Raw genomic sequence first — 19,034 nt, forward strand, 5'->3', positions numbered from 1 at the left:
TCGCAGTTTACAATTAGCACTCTCGCCATAATCAGTACTGATGAGAAAACAGCTTTGCCTGGGCAAATTCTCGAGGAGCGGTCTTTACCGATAGAAGGGGAACAGATGACGAAGGAAACCAGGACAATATCGTGAAGCAGGAGCGCGAAGGAAAAGGGGGCAAAGAAAGCTCGGAAGGGTATGTTTAGAGAGAGACAGTGTGTCAGAGATCGAAAGGGACGAAGAGAGCAAAGCGATACATACAACGCACGACTAGCGAAAGCTGGGCAAAAAAACCGCAACGAGAAACCCGGACGGTCTGTAAAAAAGGACGAGCGGAAAAAAAAAACGGGAAAAAATAGTGAACCCGTCCCCCACCGCTTCTCCTTGCCAGCCACGACGGTCCGCCGTGGCGGGGGTGGAAATGAAATCGACAGGGCGTCCACCTATCGGTCCGATGGCACGTATACAACACACGATCACAGACGGAACGCCACCCCCACACCGTGCAGCGGCGCTTTGTTCCACGTGTGTCGCGATACGTGGAACGGGCACGTACACATGCCCGCCGGCACGTGCACGCACGCCGCCACCCTCGATTGTGTGGGCGCGTGTTGACTGAACGTGTGTACACCGACATAACTAAACAAGCAACAAGTGACCTTAAAATCTGTGAATAAAAATACCGGCCACTGATCGGGTATCGTGCGCAGCTGCAACCGTACGGACGTACTGGCGCGCGGGGGTGAAGGGGTTGCAACCTGTGCACTTCGCCGTGCCAAGGAACCACCGGCAACCCCGTTGCTGCATGTAAACACCGCGAGCGTAGTTTTGGCAACAATACCAAAAAAAAAAAAAAAAAAGAAAAAGAAAGAGGGAGGTACCCCCGGCAATGTCAGTTGTGCTCTCGTTTTTTCATCCACCGCCCTCCGCCCGCGCGGTGTTTCGTTGTTCCTGTCAATAGGAAGGAAATTTTTGCCAATCGTTTACGCGGCTAACTTGACCTGGTAGTTCTATCGGACGGCTCTGTATCGCCTTGTTTCCTTTTTCGGCTATTGGATATGTAAAAAATGAAACGTAACTCGACAGCGAGGGTGGTTTGGGGCGTTAGACGCTGGGGAGTTTTCGCGAGGAATGCTGCGAGGTCTGATAGGCTACTGGGAGGTTTGCTAAGGAGTTTTAGATTTAATCGAATTTAAAGGGTGTTCGAGGTATCGATTGGTGAACTTTGGAAGAGTGAAGCGAAGTGGGTAGGTGAGATTTTGGTGGCAATAATTATGTTCTGCTTCGATATGGTAGCTTCTTAGTAATTCCGAGGGAGAACGAGAGTGGAGAAACCCTTTTGCAAGAATAAGCGAAACTCGATTAGAGTGGTGTACTTACAGAGCAACAAGTGACCTCAACGTGCGCGAAGAGGTAAAAATACGAGCGGCTGATCGAGAGTTTTACACGGCTCAATCGAACTCAAAGAGGAGAGCGAGATCATTCGGAGAGGAAGCTCTGGGGGGTTAGATGTAAAAAGGGTTGATGGTCGACGCTGTGGAGGGTAGTGCGGATAGATAAATTAGAAGTCAGCCTGCTTTATTGACCATTTCTGACGTCATGGGCGATTGCAAAGCGTGCACCTCGCGACGCATATCTTTGGGGATAGAACAGGGGGTCGAAATTGTCATCGAAATTAAAGGCACCGACAACGGAATCGCGATCATACCAACCTTTCCTAATTTTCATCCAAGTGCCAAGAAAACTATCTCAAATCCCATTCTCTACAGATATTGCTTTTTCGAAAAGGAAATTTTAAACCACCTTCGTGTAATCCACGAACTTTGAATAGTGCTTCACAGATTGCGCGAGTATGAGGAGTCCAATAAGCAAAATGAGTGTTTTCTACGAGATATAAAAGATGCAATACCCCGAATTGAAGATCGCGGCAACGGAAACGCTCACAAAGAGCCACTGGTCTTTGATTCAGCCCGTTCCTACGGTTAGTTCCAATATCAACCGTCTAAGCAAGAGCTCGCCACTGTCCAGCAACCCTTTCACTACCACAAGCAGCTTTTAACCCCTTAGCACACGCGGACACGACTCCACAGACGGAGGGGGTGATTTTTCTTTGAAACACCAACACACCGTCTCCGAGTCGCACCACCCCGATACCAGCCGTGCATCAGTGGGGTTGCGCGTATCCTCGTTTCGCACACCCGAAGGGGTAGCTGCCCTCTCTCTTCTGTGGAATCGCGCATGACCGAAATCACTTGCGCTCTTTCTCGCGCTGCTCTCATTCAACCAGCATCAAATAGACCACTCTTTCCAACAAACACGAAATTACTAGATCATTACCATTGGCACTGGTCAGCGAGATTCGACTACAAACAAACCTCTTACAAAACTATCATCCCCTACAGTCTGCCATATACATATAACACAGTATTATTCGTCTTATTCCTACATGTTCGTTCGGATCATGGTAGAACAATGTGTATAAGCGTTTCTCTAATAATTTTTGCCATCTCTCGTATGATCAATCCTTTTCATCCCCCCAGAAGAAACTCATGTAGCGAGGGGTTAAACATCACCGACGTCCTTAGCTTTCTCGATTTCCGCTGCACTCGTTCGAAGCTTGCCCGTGTCCAGCCTCCCCGATATCAGCGTGTACCATCGCCTGGAATACCCCCCCGTTACACCTCGACGTGCATGCACACAGGCCTGCGCACGTACAGGCGAAAGCAGCGTGATAAAGTAGAAAAGCTCTCTGTCCCTCCTGAGCCGGCTGCAGCCCATCTATCGGTCCCTTTCTACCGTCGTGAAGCATATACGAGCGCGTGGTCAGCTCGCGAGGAGCTTCTCCGTCTCTCCAACAGTGTCTATTCTATCGCCCTCTTCGTCTCCGTCCAGATCAGCCGCGCGGCGGGGCGTCCCCGTCGCTCTGACGGCCGCACCGGGAGTTCCGTCTCCGTCTTCCGAACACCGGCCAGTCGAGTGCGTCTCGGATGAGTTCGGGGATGCTCGTGTCGTTCGCAATCGTCCTCGTCGCGCGCCCGCCACCGTCACGGCGCGTCGTCTTCCTCTCGCGATTTATCCCCTTCTACGCGGCGTAACCTGTTCACCCACCACCGACGATTCCGTCGCAAGCTTCCACGATCGAGATCCTCCTCGTCGCACCAAACGACTCCCCCGTTGATATCGTCTTCCTGTGAATTCATTCAGGGCCGGCTGCTGGACTCCCGTTGCCCCATGGACCCAGCTAGCTTCCCTCCAATAGTCCCGACAGGAATCCCATAGAAACAGGTACACCTAATCACTGATCCTTTTCCACCTACTCTCAACTAATATCGTCAAATGGGGGTCGTTTATTCGCCACAAAAGCGCCATCTGCATCCTTAAAGAGCGTCAAATTTAAATATTACCCCTACATTTACTCCGTCTCGCAGTGGGGAAATTTTGCGATTTTATGGCCTAAACTACGGAAATGAAAATTTGGAATTTTGCAAATTTAATACAAATGTCAATTGAAGAACTATATCCATTTTCGTGGTGAAAACCTCAAAACTTATTTTTAATATATAAAATTCGGCGCTTTTTCGTTCTAATATATGAGGAAATAAATTATCCGAAAAACAGCACTTACAAAAATTACGAACGATAAAGATTTTTTATTATTTACATTTATACACTTTTTTCTTTGTTAGAGCATGCCTCTGCTACAGTGCAGCAGGGCATAGCAGAAGGGTTATCGCTTCTGACGACAAACAAACATACATAATACAAACAATCAAACAGAGGATCGAAGCTGAATAAAATCGTTTAAAAAAGAATAAAAAGGTTTGTAATGTATAACATGTGAACCAGTCTCGGTCACAGTTATGTCGTATGTTAGACAAGACACACTGGATCGTGTTTAAAAAAAATGCATATAATTACAAGATTAGCATTTTATAAAATCAAAATAGTGCAACGTAAAATAGGAATGAAAATCATTGCAGGATATTATGGGATTGATAACTATTTTATGTATCGAAAATTGATTCTTATATGAAAAGATTATTTCTAAAACGCTACTTTAAAAATTCTATAAATTACGTATTAAAAACGTAATAAATTGAAATTATTTTCAGATCTTTGGGTAACACAATATAAGTGTTTGAAGCAACTTGAAAATCTGGATTAATTCTTTGCGATCGGTCTAACCTCACATGAAACATACACATTTGCGAGTCTATACGAGCTTTGTATTAAAACATTTAACAGTAAAATTGGTGGCATTCGATACTCATATTAGTTCTTCAACTGACATTCGCATTTATTTTGTCGAATTGAAAAATTTATTTTTCTGGTTTTGGCCATAAAATCGCGAAGTTTCCCCACTGTGCGTCTGTTCGAATACAATAATAATTATCCAGACGTCTCGATCTTATCACTTAATAAGTTAGCCCGCCACTCGTGCCCTTACCGCAGTCCGTTTTTAATCGGCGAAAACGAAAGACGGTACTGACAGCGGTGCGAATCGAAGAGGGCCTAATTTACTTAGCCACCGTCTCGCATAAATCTTGAATTTTGCCGGGCCACGCAGATCGTACGTAGCGAAGGGGCGGTCATGTTCTCTCGTTCGGCTCTCGCCTCTTCTTTATCGCGTGTCTTCGCGCATAGGTGACTCTCTGTCGCGCGTCCGCGCGCCCCGTCACTGTTTTTCCGGACGTCGGGTCCGGTCGCACCCGCGGCCGGCTTTCGTAGGCCGTTTCGCGGAGGCAGGCGGCGAGCTTTGCCGGCTGGACGGCAGAGGAGCCACCGTACGGGGCAGCGGCCAAGAGGGGCCGGCGGCTTGCCTCCGCTGCTGGCCGGCGCGCGTGTTTCTCTCCCTTCGGCTTACAGCATCCGCCGGAGCTTCTCCTCTCTCCGCCTACGCGGTGCGAGTGTACCGGTGTGCGCCAGTGCGCCCGCAAGCCCGCAAGTTCGCGCTCCGCCACGCAGCCCAAGCTCTCTCTACCCGCGCGCTGATCGGCCACGTTCGTCAGCCGGGCCCCACGCAAAAAGGCAACGGGGCCGCGCGCGAGCCGAGAGAAGTACAGGAGACGATTTGTTATTTCAACTTTTTCGACCGTAAACGAAACCGGGGGCCGTGGCGGGGGTGTGCGAGAAGCCGCACACTTCAACGACCAGTATTTCCGTTTTCTTACGTTCGCTGTGTTTTCAAAAGGTGAACGTCCCGGCGACGCTGGTGCTGGCTCCGCGGCGAGACGAACACTCGAACGCGCGCGCTTCGGCCAAAAGGTGACCCGCGAGTAATTCCTGAAAGGGGGAGGAAAGGAAACGAATGAACGCGACAACCACGCAGTGACTGTGACCGAAACAAGGATTTCACGAACCGCCTTCGAGTGTGCCCGTTCTTTTGTTTATTCTGTGAACACCGTTTACCCGCACGTCCTCGAACTCGCCTTTATTGGGATCGACGCGATTTAACAGGTGAGTCCACGAGCTGGGAACTATTTCCTCCGTTTGCTGGGTGTTTTCTTCCTTTCGACTTATCGTTTCCGCGCACTTCGTCGTCGACGAGCAGGATCGCGTGGGAGGCTCTCAGAAAATTCTCTCGACCGCAGTGTATCGATGACAGAGAAACACTGCTTTGTCGTGCATCCCTCGAGCTTTTTAAACAGCTTTACGTTTTGGTGGTCGGAGATTCGTCCTTCACGTTAGTCGATCGTCTTGGCACAGAGTGTCGTCGCTCTTCAGAATAGCCAAAGGAGTTTCGCGTAATTCTGGACTTCGTTTTTTCGAGCATTATTAACGAGGGAAAGTATCTGCAGTATTTTCAGTGTTTCTTTTATTTCCTTCGTATTTTCGTGAAACTGAAATTATAGCTCGCAAGAGAGGTTTAGTGGCGGTCATACGTTGATCGTATCAGACTATATTTGCTCAAATAGGGAATTCTACTTGGGATTTTTCGAATCAGTAGACGAAACTCCTGTAGTCACTCAGGAAACGTTGACGCGAAAGTTTGTGTAGTACTGGTTCATTCCTGGATGGTTGTTTCGTTTTTTTTTATTTTCGAATGGGAAAGTGATGCACATTTTAATAAGGTGAAGGGCACGCTTTTCATCGTCGACTAAGCAATTCCCTTTCAGTCGGGCTGCCTTGTCTGTCATCCACGGATACATTCCCCTTGTCCTAGGTACTTCTCAAGGCACGTCTTCTACTGCGACGACGTTTACAGTGATTCTGTGCAGTGATGGTGGTGCTAATTGTGGGTTAAACGACGCGATTAACCAACATGACGACCGAGTAGCGCGTAAAACATGTTTTAAACGGCGATTAATCTGAGCGCGATGATCCGGTGATCTACGGAACAGTGGAAGTGATGCTCGATTTCGAGAATTCGCCTGGAAACAGATGCAGCAAAATAAGTGCGATGAAACTGATCGAAATAATGACCGTTAATAAAGTGACGGTTACAAAATTAATATAAAATTATCGAGTCGAAAGCAGTCGGTGGCGGAGATAAAATGAAAATCAAAGTCACGTGCGCGCTTAATTAAAATATCGCAAATACGAACGTTTTATTCGCGATCTATTCACACTTCGTTCCGCGGCATGACAATGAGCACACATTAATGAAACGCTGAAATAACTTTGCTACCGAACGACGGACGAATTCTGCGAGAAGTAACGATCATTTTTCATTAAATTTTGTCGGCAATTCCATTCGATGGAGGGTACGAGCACATGGCTAATCGTTTTCGATGAAAATAATGTAGCAATTGAATCGACTTTATGACTTAAATGTGTACTAGAACATTGCTATTACACCGTCTCTTAGCTCCGAATCTACACAAAAGGAATAATCTTAGATGAATATTAAAAAGGATCCAGATTATAAAACGAATGACACGTGAAACATGTGGCCAGTGGAGCAACTGTAAATTCTCTGCGTCGAAGTAGAAACAGTCCAATCTTATCAGACGTACGTAAGAGGCTTCCCTCTTGGTTCTCTTCCGACGGCACGCGGTTAGAGCATATCGAAGCGAACGAATAATTTGAAATAGTGAAGAAATTGTTGCCACTAGAAAATCGAGGCGGGTCGAATGTTTAATTATCTTAAAATCGCGAATAATACCAACGGTAAACGTGTCCGCGTATCCTTGCTACATAACGCGCGGCAATCTTTCATTAAAAATTTCAAAAGTAATTCAAGAACAACACATTTCAATTGTTAATAATAAAACAACCTCTCTCGCCCCTCCGAAATAATGAAACGATAAAATTCCAATGCGACTCAGCGAGCGCAACAGAAACATCCAAAGCACGACAAAATCGATCCAAAGCGTGTTAGCCTCCCGGGACTGTTTAAATCGTATCCCGATTAATCTGTCGACAAATTTCGCCCGCTCTGTGTTCGGGGACAAACCGGATCGCTGAAAAAGGCAGCGCACAATTTTCTTCGCCGTAATCACCGAGAATCCTATTGAATGCGAAAAATTAGGCACTTCCGCGATACTACAAAGACCCCTGATCCTGCCGGCATCCCCGTGGAACTGAGGGTCCGAAAATGAGTATCCCGGGCTTCGATCACGAATCCAGTAGAACCAGTTTCGTCGGTCCGTTACCGAGAGGGTTGGGGGAAAAAAAATTACACGGCCAGGCAGTCGCGCAGGAAGGGTTCAGTGGCGGAACGCGCGGCTCCGAAGCGTTTTGTTGTCGAAATGCCGCGTGGCAGTTAGCGCGACTCGATCGATGACCGCGTATATAAACAGCTAATAATCAAACGAATCGTGTCATAAACAATCCCACAGTGGGGGCGGCGTAGTGGTGGTAAAAGTATAAATGAGTTTCGATCGGGAGTGGGGTGGCACGGTCACGAGTAGAGGGGAGCGGGCGGTTCTCTTCGAAAAGCGCAGGCAAAGCTGGACATGCATGGGAATTTTATTCCGACGTTGTCAACGTCTAACTGTTTCTAACTTCGAGCGACACGTTCACGTGTGCGTCCACGCGTCTCCCTTCTAATTCCGTGTGCCGCCTGAATTTTCGATGGATCATCCCCGCGTCATAGTGCTGGAGAGAAGACAAACGCGCGATGACGATGTTCGTTACGATTAATTGGCATCAATTTGGCGCCGCGGCGCGATTTCTGAATCATTGGGTGCGCGCAGATTTTACGTAGGTCGCATTGAAGCGTCGTTGCGCGGTGCAACGAGCATTTGATCAGGCCTCGTGCTGCTCCTTTGAAAAGCTGAACGGTGCTTCCGTGCTGAATGGTTTCACTGGCGTTTGTTCTTGTTTCTATTAGATCGCAGAGGAGATTGCACGCGTCTCGAAAATTCACGCGTGCCGCGCTGAGGGATGTTACATAGCTGACGTTCGTTCGTCTTATTTTGTGACGGGGGTGCGAATTCGGAGGGCAGTCACGCGTTGCGACGAGGCGATATTGACTCGTTCGCTTTCGGGGTCTGTCTTCTGTCTACGCAGCAGCCTAGCTGTGTCTATTTCCCTATGTCGTAAATATTACGATCGAACTCGTTTCGGTTTTAGAATCTTTCAAAGTTGTGTTGACAATCGTCTCATCTTGATTTTGTTGAAAGGACTTGGATATTTCAAAGATTCAGAGACCTTTCAATACCACGTCAAAACTAAAATTCTCTTCTTTATACAAATTCCCCAGCGAGCGGTAGAATGTAAATCGTGGTCGACATTTCATGTTTCTCTGTCATCCAACGTCAATTTCATCTTTCGCATCGCTATGAACTGCATGACAATGCTCCCACCGAAGCCAGATACTTTCACCCTTCGTTCATTCCTCGAACCAGCTTGCAACACTCTTCGCGAACCTCCGCCCCAGGTTTTTAAACCTGCCCTACAACTCCAACCGCCCCTCGTCATGTCCAGTATAATTACATCCCAAGAGTCTCGAATCCTTCACCTCTACTCGAACGAATGTCACGACTGCCCGAGAAATCGACTCCAGAAAAATCTCCCGAACCACGAAGTCCTCGTGCCGCTAAGTCCTGTCCGGAAGGAACGGGGGCGAAAGTGATCTTACCGGTCGCGTCACGCTGCCGCGACCCCAGGGCAGGATAGGTACGCGTCAAAGATCGATGCGCATAAAAAAGTCTTCCACCAAAAAAATCAAACAGCACAGTGACAATAACATATACCGACCCTATGAAAAAGCACGAGGTCGTTCCCGTTGTTGTCGTCTCTCGTTGGTAGGAGTCTGGCAGGCTGAGGTGGGGGATATGTGTGTTCCGAGGGTGAACGGTATGATAACGTCGAGCAGGTCGACACGCGATGTATCGGTCGACCGAGGAGAGGAAAAAAGGGGTTGGCAGGGGCGCGGTGGAGGGGCGGGGGAGTAGAGGGTTGAAGGTTGCCCGCGAAAGAATCGAAAATCCCGAGTCGGGTCGGGGAGAAAGCGCGATCGAGGGAACAAGAAAGACCACCGAGATGGCTAAAGCGAGGGGTGGGTCGTGGTTGCTTGCAAGGGCTAGTACATAGAAAAGGGAAGAAAGAGGGAGAGAGAGAGCGAGAGAGAGAGAGAGAGAGAGAGAGAGAGAGAGAAAGAGAGAGAGAGAGAGAAAGAGGAGAGGCTGGGAAGAAGGGGTAGCTTTGTATCGAAGAGGGAAGGGGATAGTGGTAGTGGAACGAGGTGGTGGGAGGTGGAAAGAAAAGTCAGCCGGGTGGTAGGGATTGGAGCGCGAGGGTGAGTGGGTTAACTGCAAAACCCCATCGTCCGTGTTTTTATCTTAAGACGACTCTCCGACTAGAAGCCGCGCGTAGGAGAGCCGAGAAGAAGGGGATCCGTCGGTGGTGGGTCTGGAAAGGGTTCTTCTCGACGTCGTAGTCCGGCTGGAGGGGTAGAAACGACAGCGGCGGCGTGGAGCGGCGTGCGTCGCGGGATATAGGGGTTTTATGGTGGTGGCAGTGCTGGACCGGCTGGAGGTCGGTGGGGGGATGGTAGTCTCGCTCCTACGGGAAGAAATGGTGGGGATAAGACTACCCTCGGAGGCAGGAGTGCGTTTGCGCCGCCACCGTGGAGGTGGCATCGGGTGCTAAGGGTTGCTTATTCGCCCCAGTCCCTGGCGGCGGAGGGGTGGTCTCTCTCTCGCCCGCTCACGACGTGGGTGGGGAACCCCTCGCCCCCGACTGCAGGGTTAGGGTGGTCTTTAGGTCTGTCAGTAGCAAAGCGGCGGCCTCATCATACGGAGCTGCCGGGGCCGACCAGCCAGGCCGAAATCACTTAAGACGCGTACACCTTGTAATATAACCACCGTAGAGGCGCGCGCGCGCGCGCTCCCGCGTCGCTTGCACCTACACACATACACGCGTGCCATACATACCACATACACTTAACCCGACGAATCGCACATGTACACGACCGCATACACATACATACACACATGTGAACGCACGCGCACGGCCAAATACTATATGTATATATAAAACCCGTACACTGCACCAACACTCCTACTCGCATTCGCACAACTCTGCCGAGCTAACCGGGCCGTACCGCAGTCACGCCGAACCTGCACATGATCGTGCTAACGAACACGCGGACATTGGTGGATACATGCACGCGTACACCGGCGCGTACGGCCAGGAACGATACGCTCGGCCACCGGTGCTCTTACGTACGTGCGCCCTAAGGACACGAGGGATCCAAACATCGTGCAACGGACGCGTACGCGAAGTTGGTGCACGAGGGTTCGGATAGAGGTGCTCGGGGGTGAGGTCGCGCTGCCGCGAGACGTTCCCGGAGTCGGTGAAGGACGGTGATTGTTGCCAGTGCTGGACGCGTGAACCTTGGGGAACGGAGCGAGAAGGGGCCTGTGTGTCGTCGCCGTTGGCCATTCATCGTGGCCGTCGTCGATGTCGGTTATCATGACGGGGGAACGCTCGTGGACAGTCTCGAACACGTAACGGGTTCTTTCTCCCCTCGTGGATGAACGATGCGCGGGATCGTATGAAGCGAAGATGACCGGACAGTACCGCGAAGATCGAGTACAGTGTGCTAGGACATTGTGAGGCTGCCGCCCGGTAGAAGGCGGCAGAACGTTCTGCTTCTTCGTCACGTCGGTCCAGTGTTTCGTCGACCTTCGACTGAGACTGTTGCTCGACTGTGTTCCTACGTAACCTCTTATCTCGTGCGACCCCGACTGTTTCGTACACAAGCCCGTGTGTTATACTCTACCCGGTGGCACAGTGTGACACGTGTAATTTTTTTTTTATCATCCGGATAACGTGGCTGCGTCGAAAATAAGGTAATACACCGTGACCGTCTGTCTGTTGATATTGTGCTCACCGATCGGACGGGTTCAAGTGGTTCTGGTGATATATCTGAATACGATCCTGGGATTATCTTTGGTCGACCTGTGTGTATCGTTAGGAGGGACGTTGGTCGATCGTCTCTGTGGTCTAGGAACGTTAAGGACTCGGCTGTACTGAGTTTCCATTCGTCGAGTTCGTCGATCCTCGTCGAACAGATTTTTACAAGCATCGGACACCCTCTTAGAATGTGGGGGCCGTTCGCGAGAGGGTCGTTGGAGTCATTCACTTTCGCAGACGATCGTTAAGTGCGTCGTAATGAAACAGTTCAATGGAAATTCGCATGCCTGCCGACGAATCGGATCATCAGTATCGCCGAGTCTATTAAAGAGCATCGTTGAAATTCGTCGGCGAAAGAATCGTTATAGTGAAAGCTCGCAATGGGCCCGCGGATTGTAATTTTAATGAAGCCGCCTTGGCGCACGAATTCGTTGTTCGGGAGTGATTGCGTGCTGTTTATCGAGCTGAATGAACACGCTCCCGGTGTTTAACAGAGAGCAAAAAAATTGCGTTCGTTTATCGAGCAGGGCTGAAAAGAGCAGCGGCTCGTATTATTGGTCGGTGTTCAATTGAGATTTAATTGATCCCTCCATTATTCATCGCGATTGTCAATGAGCAGCGCTTTATGACGGTGTGTGTTTGTGTGTGTGTGTGTATGTGCAACTGGTGTTTCACTTTCGTTGCCCTAAATCCTTATTATGAAATACAATTTATGATTTCTGTTGCGTTTTTATTTATTTCTTTTTCATCCTTTTGTTTCCTTATCGTGTCACGTTGATCGTGCAAGTTCTCATTTCGCTGCTTGCCGACACCTGTCTCGTTAAAAAATTATTTCTTCGTTCTCGTGTAACGCTAGAATCATCAAGGGAACAGAAAAGAACTCGCACGATCGACAGCTTCTTATCCTATGTTACCATTCATTTTTGTTATTAGACTAACAATAAGTTAGAGTGACTTTAGTTACGCGACGACTGTTCCACGGGGCTGGAATTTCAATAGCTAGCCGTGTCGAGTGACAAAAAACCGTTCCGCGCGACTCGACACAAAATGAAGAAAAAAAAAAGGGATGGGAGCACCGTAACAACGATTAATTAGCACGGGAACAAGCGCGTTGCCGCGACACCCAGGAAGAATAGGGACGCGTGACGTTTCGGTAATCATTTCCATCCCCGTTTCGTCACTCCACGTCCCCTCCGTCGGGAGTCTTTCGCTACAGTCTCGATCTCCGATGCGCATCGCGTTTATCGCCGCTCGATTTTCGTCCGTCGTAAAGTGCCGCATTGAACGTCCGATAATCCATCGAAATTATGGTGTCAGCTAATAGAAAGACCGGTACTCTGTGTCCCATCTGCTGTCACAACTGATTCTCCCTTGAATTCTTCAACCATTTCTGTTACAGTCCGTGAAGCTCAGAAATCGTTTTTGACCGAGGAGTTTCTACAATACCTGTCTATGAACAGTGTAATCTCACAACTTTCACTCGTTTATCTTCAATATTTATCGCGAACCGCGCACAGAGAGAGCACTTCCAGACGCCGTTACACAGCAGCGAATTCCCCTTAGTAGTAACAGACGTGCCGGGTCAGACAATTGTAGCCGGACGGTTCGCGCCCGACAACTCGAGCCAATTCCTTGCATGGCCATAGAGTTTCAATGAAGAAAATTATTTGCGGTGATCGATAATCCAATGCCCGATTCCACCATTGTTAAATTGATTCCACCACCGCCGCTGGTTTATTCATCGCGAACGGAAAACTCGAGTTGTTTTTCGCTCTTCAATAATTTAGCCAGGCGTCTCCGTTTCGAACCGAGAATTATTTCTCCTTGTCACATTTCGACAGGTTCGTTAACCAGGGAACCAGAGAACGGAAGCTCCGTTAAATTACCTGCAAGTAATACTTTCTACTCGTTATATTTGGAAGAAACTATGTGGAAGTGGGACGTTGATTATCCACGAAGGCTTCTTCGTAGCTTGTCTTCTTTTCAAGTCAACGAAGAGTCTTTCAAGAAAATTATTAGAGGCTGTCGTTTCGAGATCCACATGTTTTAGGCTTCTCCAACGTGAATGATCGTTATCGTCGCATTGACTGTTCCACGGATCAGCGCGGGATCGGTCGCGAGTTTCGCGCGTTAGAAAAAGTGTTTCGAGCCCTTCCTTCGACAATTCTTCGATTCGTAAGGGGCCTTTGACCTATAATCAGCGAACGTGTCGAACAATAGGGGGCAGCTGTCACTGTCCCCGTCTCTGTCGCTGTCGCCCGTTATCAACATCTGCCTCGTAAAGCGGACCGATCCGCGTGTGCGTGTACGTGCACGCGTGCACACCACGCCGACGCCAGCATAATCTACGACAGCCTCGAATTCAGAGTTTCACGCTTATCGCGAGCACTCCTTCCAATATTTGTTCCCCGTCGAAAAGGGGGATCGAGTGACTTTTATCAAATGGATGTATTGTCAGCGAGAGAATGGACTACGCATTCCCACACGGCACAGGCTCCTTAACGCTCGCGATCGTTCACCGGTTCGTTAACCGTGCCTCGGCGTCTGCGAGCACACGCGAAAGCTTCCGTTCGGTTTTAGCGATAAATTCATGCGAATCTTTCTTCGCGGCACGTCAGCTCGTATCGTTCTTCCACTTGGTAACCTTCCGCTGTATTCCAGGCCGTTTCTACATTCCTTAGCATCGAGACACTGGAATACGTGGCTTCTGGCGTTTTCTGTCGCTTCAAATAATTTCTCGTTCAATGAGCTTTGCGGAGGACAAATAACGTGGGTTCGAATTTAACGGGGAGTTAATTGATATCGAATGCAAAGTACATACGTTTGAAATGTCACTTGGTCTGTTCGTAGCAGGCTGATTTTACTAGTGAAAGTTTTCAGATAATGGGACTTCAATGTTTTTATGGTATGAAGAGACCAGTGTTTGTGGTGACAGATGTGCTTCTAATTTGCCCTGTCTCATAGGGAATTCGAGTATCACAACATTTCTTTTAGAGATAAGAGTGCTGAAATCTCGAGGCTAAATACTGAGCGATCGTTTGAAAAAATAAAAAGAAATTAAGAATTTCTTCATTCTTTTACTAGAAGACAAGTACTCGGTTTTCCAGAGTTTAGGCTCGCGTCTCCATCGTCAGTGATCTTGGTTCTCCTCGTCCGTGGTGCTTCGGTTCTTAATTAATTTCTCTAAAACTAATTTGCCACGAGGATCACGTCAAATCTCCGTTACACGAGGGCCGTGGAACTTTTTCGAGGCAGGCATCGCGAGCTTAACCGCGATCGAGCATTGCTTAATGAAATCTCAGAATTCCGCCATTAGGAATCCCCACGGGGTGCGACGCGTTCCTCGAAGTTCTCGTTCACTTCGCCGGTGAAACTTCGGCTCTGTTTTCGGGGTTAACTTTCCGCCACGTTCCGCGAAACGTCGGACGCAAAGTGACTCGCGGCGACACTTTTGTATTGTGCCTTGATTAAGAGACGCGCCGCGAGAAAATCTAACTTAAACTCCGAGTTCTCAGATCCATTGTAGGCGCGCGATTGTTATTATCATATCACTGGAACTGGCAGCGCTGTTGATTCGCTCCCCAACGTGACACATCCATTTCAACACTGTTATATCAGCAATTAGCCCTCGGTTAATTTTTTCCTTAGTGTCATTGTGAGCGTAAAATGGGGCGAGATATTCGTTTCAATTGAGTCGAGTTAAAACAGAGGAGGCATACAAATCCAAAGCATTATGGAAGAAATGAAAGGAAATTTACATATCAGCTTTTACTAATACAAGACTCTTGAGTTCTTTTATACGTTCCACAATTTAATTGAAGAGAAATATGACAAGTAGCATATGGAAACGCACGTTTCACCTTAAAATTCGAACTCACCGATTTCCCGTGCCGATATCTTGCCACTCACGGCAACGCGGCGAAAGATCGAACGATTAGGCAAGCTTCCAAACGCGTTTCGTTGCATCGAGGGCTGCTAAGCTTTCAGAATCGCTATTCCGCGTTATGCCTTGGCAAGTGTCGGGAACAACGACCCTGGTAGGCATTCCCAAATGGCGGCCGTTGTCAGGATTTGCTAAGTTTTGGACTGCCGCACCGTGACGCATCTTAACGTCTCCTCGTCATCGGGGTGTACGCCACGCGAGCCGAAAGTTTCGTCGGGGAGCGATTGTCGGGCCTAATCTCGCGGGATGTAAAGAAGTCGCGAGGCAGATTGCATACGAATCGAGTAGATTCGGGTGAGGCAGCTTTTGTTTCGAGGAAAATCTCGTTTCGATCTGTCGCTGGGAGCTGCAATTGTTTCGAACAAACTCTTGGGGGTGCGGAGGCGATTAAATCATCTTTGGAAATCGGGAATTGCGAACTATGTAGGAAGGAATGCGTGAATCAGTTATTTAGTTATAGTTTTGAGCTACAATCTTAATACGTTGACGCGTTAATTTTAGTATTATTCAAACGAAACAAGAAGACTTGATAAATTATTGAATCGAATTTCTGGTAATTGACGTCTCACTGCAGTAGAAACTAGAGCTTCGGGAATGGTGTTTGAAAGATAGCCGTACAGGGTAGAATTTTAATTATACGGACCCGAATCAATTTTATCCTGTTAGGCTGAGTCTGGTTTTGGTTTAAGACCTACGATCGATACCAATAATTGAATTTACTGACCACCGGTGACAAGTGCTAGATTCGTGTCAAGTACAGAGAGGACAAGGTAAACGAAGGTTGTTCAGTGACTGACGACATCGTTGCCAGAAAACTAAAAAAAAAATACAATATTTATTATCGTTTCATTAACTTATTTCACTTCACAACCGTTCTTTGATATGAAAGCAGAATATCTTGTTTCATTCTGAGCCGTGAATTTTCAAGCATATATTTCTCAGCAAATTCTTCCCCATTAAATAAAATAGTGGTTCTGATACTCTAAGGAATTTAATAGCTACTTTTTAATAGACACTTCTGTCAAACCACATGTTCCAATCGAAACCATCATCTTGGGAACCAAGTACATAACAGCACGCTAGAAAACTAAACCCAGATGCACGTATTAGCACAGTAATGCTGAGAAAATACTGAAAAGAAAAATCCAGGCGACTTTCTTCACACTTTTACCCCCACTTCTGAGCAACCCTCGTAAAGTCTTCTCGTTCGTCCTCGGAGTCCAAGATATTTAAACAAAATATCTGCCGGCAGGCGACGGCGTCTCGCAAACACCATTCACGCAGCATAGCCGTGAAAATGAAATCGTGACAATAAAAGTGGAGGAGGGTAAAGGGCAGCTCCCCTTGTTTTTGAAAGATTTGAGGCTACGCGGTAGACTTTTATGACCCTCCGCGAAGGAACCGCCGCGCGATGGAGGAAGGGAAGGGCGGGCGGCCTCCTAAGCTCGTTGAAACAAATGTAGCCGAATGCCGGCCTATTTGCATACTCATTGTGCCGTAAGTGCTTCGCCCTAACGTCGCTGGTTGGCTGGTCGCATGGAGAAACAGGAAGCGATGGTGTGAGAGCTCGAAAGCGAGACGAAAATTGGGTGTAACCAGCGACGGAATCCCTGCGTCGAAAGAATTTATCACCGTGAGACTATCCTCTCTCCCTCCCACAAACCAACCCCCCCATGACCGTTTTTTAATGCGCGTTATTTTGTCCCCCTGAGATCGAAACCGCGTGGAAATTTATTTCACGCCGACAAAAATATTCGGTTACCAAATAAATATTATTCGGAAGGGAAATCATTTTATTATTCATTGACATGGTCGGAAAACCGGGCGGAAAAAAATCACCGAATTCGTAGAAATTCTTACCGCGCTCGGTATCAGAGTTACGCGTTCGTTTTTACAATTTCGCGAGTTAATTGGGGAAAATAATGTTGAAAGGATTCCCAGTTGAAAATGTTCTCCGTACTTTTATTTTGATATCGTTGGGCATGAAATTTGCATCGGAAAATCAGGAATAATGCTGGAATAGACGGGTCCCGGAAATGCACGGTCGGGCTGCAGCGCTGCGCGCGGGCAAGCGGTGTAGTTGTCGGGCGTTGATTAGGGGACGCGATCGCGTAAGGACACTCTAATCGCCTTACGCGCGTCACACGCTGAGAAATCGCCTTTATCAGTCACCCGGCAATCTTCCACTTCCGTTGACAATTAAAAACAGACCGCAGAATATTCTTCCCTCGATAAAAATCACTTTTACCGCGACCTACACGCGACAGCTATCAGCCGCTAATTGCCCTCCGCTAATCGCAAGAAAATCAATTCTCCGATGGAGTACGGATCAAGAGAAAGACGATATTCATTAGACTTCTTTTTCCAGGGAAGGTTACCGTGTTACTGGGGCAGTTTTAGGTTCTAGCATCATTTTTGTTTTTCTTAATTATTGCCACTTTGGATATACACCCTTTCGCATAGAAACGCGATACTATAAAATTGATAGAGCCGAAGTTATCGCACTTGGAACATATAGTGAGAAGTCTATTATTAATTAATAAGTCTTGGAAATAAATCTGGAACACACATTTCTCCAAGTCTTATTATACGCGAGAAGAGTTTGTACTTTTGTTCCCTTGTGCAGTTCAAACGCGTCCATTAGAACATTACCACGGAATTTCGAGCCACCCTGCGTGCGGGGACGCGCGCAGTGGCCGGTAGTGCGTCGAAGGGCTCGGGAGTTAATTAAAAAACTGAAAATTCCAAGTAGAAGTGTATTTGATTGGTGGCCGAGCTCCGACTGCAAGTAAATTAGAGCTTTCGGTTCGGGAGTGGGGAAAAAAACAGCCTCCCTTCATTGCCGCTGGGCTCGATGCTCCCGCGCTTCTTCAATTATCTTGCCGCGGCCACGAAAAACAACCAGCGGCGGTCGCCGTCCGAAAATGGGAAACGCGTTGCAATTAATAATATCGGTAATTAGTGTGCGCGTGTCGCGTGCCGGTAAACTTCAAAGGTCATCGGCTGGCAGCCAGTTTAATTAACGCAATCAAATGAAAATATTCATGCGCGTAGCTGGCCTTCGTAGGGGTGAGGGGAGGGGAGGGGGGGGGGCGCCGGTGTGCGTCAGCGTGTACATACGTGCACGCGTTGCCCCCGCGGTCGCGCCGCCCGCGAACTCATTATGCAAAAGTTCGTTGCGTCCCCGCAATTTCAATATTCGTTCGATCCCGCCCGGAAAGGCTGGTGGCGTTAAATCGTGGCATTGACCCAGATCGCGCGATTTCGGGGTGTCGTTGCCCCCGGAGCCGGCACTCGTTTTCCTCGCAATTAAATTCCCAGCCGCGTTGGGGTTATTGCATTATGCCGCGACCTTCTTTTGCCACCGCCAGCGATCGCCGGGATTGAAAAGCGATGGCGTAGATGGCTTGTGTAAACGTTTGAGCTTAGGGTGAATAGGCAGCGAGAGGCTTTGTGTCATTGAGAATTCCTTTGGATGTTAATGTGGGATTTGAGAGCGGAGGGTAACACGCTGGTGGACTGTAAACACTCACCATCGATTCGCTCTGTCACATTCGTTGGCAATTTTGTTTTTCACCACCCCTCGAGCGTCGCCCGTACTGCGGTGCGAAGCAAACTGTTGGCACTGCGACGAAGGCAAGGAATTGATACTTGCAGTCTAAATTGCAAAGGAAGTGGCGAGTAGCCTAATTATGTTTCTTAGTATTCACTGCGGCTAGAAACTGATTACTACGGTCTCTCCCTCTCTGTCTCATCCCCTCTCCTTTTCTATTCGCTCTTTCCTCTCTCTCTCTCTATCTGC

At 48.2% G+C, this 19,034-nt stretch overlaps 1 long non-coding RNA gene across 1 annotated transcript in view; it reads left to right on the forward strand.

Moving 5' to 3' along the window:
- Nucleotides 1-4,868: 4,868 nt before the first annotated feature.
- Nucleotides 4,869-19,034, forward strand: part of LOC143368420 (uncharacterized) — a 131,370-nt gene continuing 117,204 nt past the window's right edge. Inside the window, exon 1 of the long non-coding RNA XR_013085232.1 lies at nt 4,869-5,439. This is a non-coding gene — a long non-coding RNA (uncharacterized LOC143368420). The remainder of the gene's footprint in view (nt 5,440-19,034) is intronic.

This window comes from Andrena cerasifolii, chromosome 4 (genome assembly GCF_050908995.1).
Source record: "Andrena cerasifolii isolate SP2316 chromosome 4, iyAndCera1_principal, whole genome shotgun sequence".
Taxonomy (NCBI): Eukaryota; Metazoa; Arthropoda; class Insecta; order Hymenoptera; family Andrenidae; genus Andrena; species Andrena cerasifolii.